The sequence below is a fragment of the Microtus ochrogaster genome, unplaced genomic scaffold, assembly GCF_000317375.1.
Source record: "Microtus ochrogaster isolate Prairie Vole_2 unplaced genomic scaffold, MicOch1.0 UNK57, whole genome shotgun sequence".
Taxonomy (NCBI): Eukaryota; Metazoa; Chordata; class Mammalia; order Rodentia; family Cricetidae; genus Microtus; species Microtus ochrogaster.
In genome coordinates, this window is record NW_004949155.1 from 2,078,494 (window position 1) to 2,080,292 (window position 1,799).

Here is a 1,799-nt window from a genome sequence, read left to right on the forward strand (position 1 = left end):
TAATAGCTTAGGCGTACTCCTAGCTATCTCTTATTTCTTTTTTTTTTAAAGATTTATTTATTATGTACACAGTGTTCAGCCTCCATGTATGCCTGCAAGCCAGAAGAGGGCACCAGATCTCAGTACAGAAGGTTGTGAGCCACCATGTGGTTGCTGGGAATTGAACTTAGGGCCTCCAGAAGAACAGTCCGTGCTCTTAACCTCTGAGCCATCTCTCCAGCCCCCTATCTCTTATTTCTTAAACTAACCCATTTTTATTAATCTGTGTATCACTACGAGTCTGTGGCCTACTGGTAAGGGTTCCAGCACCTGTCTCCTTCACCAGCTACATGACATCTCCCTGACTCCGCCTACTCTCTCTCTATATCCCTTCCAGCCTGGCTATATTCTGCCCTGACATAGGTCAAAGCAGCTTTATTCACTAACCAATAAAAGCAACACATATACAAAAGGACATTCCACATCAGTGATATTGATGGGTCTTGAGGTAGATTGATTCCCAGTTTTCTGAGAAACCACCATACTCATTTCCAAAGGGGCTGTACAGGTTTGCACTCCCATCAGCCATGGAGGAGTGTTCCCCTTACTCCACTTCATCTCCAGAATAAGGTGTCATCAGTGTTTTTGATCTTAGCCATTCTGACAGGTGTAAGATGGAATCTCAGAGTCATTTTGATTTGTGTTTCTGGGAGATAGTTTTTGATGGGTTCCCTGTTCCTGATTTGGCTGCTCTAAAGGATCTGGGTATTTGTTCCTAGGATGAACCACTTCCCACTTGGTGACTTGTGGTAGTGTCTGTCCCACTGCTCCAGGCCCATCTGGCTCTCACCCTCTTTGGTCAGAGCTGGAGCAAGAGGAATCTTTGAAGACTAGGGGATTGTGCAGCTAGCTTGATTCCTTGACAAGGCTTGGTCGACTTTCTTTCTTTCTTTTTTTTCCTTTTTTAAAATTAATTTTTATTGAGCTTTATATTTTTCTCTGTTCTCCTTCCTGCCTCTCTCCTTCAGGGTAAACTACTGAGACTCAGGTCTCAGTTAAATTTGTTGATGAGTGAGTCCTACACTGGCAGGGGATAATGGTTGGAAGTTAAGAAATTCCATTGGGCTCTACATTTTTCTCTGCTCCCCTCACTTCCTCTCCTTTCCTCTTCAACCCTCTCCCATGGTCCCCATGCTCCCAATTTACTCAGGAGATCTTGTCTTTTTTTTACTTTCTACTATTCATATAGATTAGATCTATGTAAGTCTCTCTTAGGGTCCTCATTGTTGTCTAGGTTCTCTGGGATTGTGGTTTGTAGGCTGGTTTTCTTTGCTTTATGTTTAAAAACCACTTATGAGTGAGTACATGTGATAATTGTCTTTCTGGGTCTGGGTTACCTCACTCAAAATAATGTTTTCTAGCTCCATCCATTTGCCTGCAAAATTCAAGCTGTAGTTATTTTTTTCTGCTGTGTAGTACTCTGTTGTGTAAATGTACTATATTTTTCTTATCCATTCTTCAGTTGAGGGGCATTTAGGTTGTTTCCAGGTTCTGGATATAACAAACAAAGTTGAGCCACTTGTCCTTGTGGCACGATTGAACATCCTTTGGATATATACCCAAAAGTGATATTACTGAGTCTTGAGGAAGGTTGTTTCTTAATTTTCTGAGAAATCACCACACTGACGTCCAAAGGAGCTGTACCAGCTTGCATTCCCACCAGCAATGCAGAAGTGTTCCCTTTTCCCTACAACCTCTCCAGCATAAGATGTCATCAGTGTTTTTGATTTTGCCTTTCTTACAGGTGTAAGATGGAATCT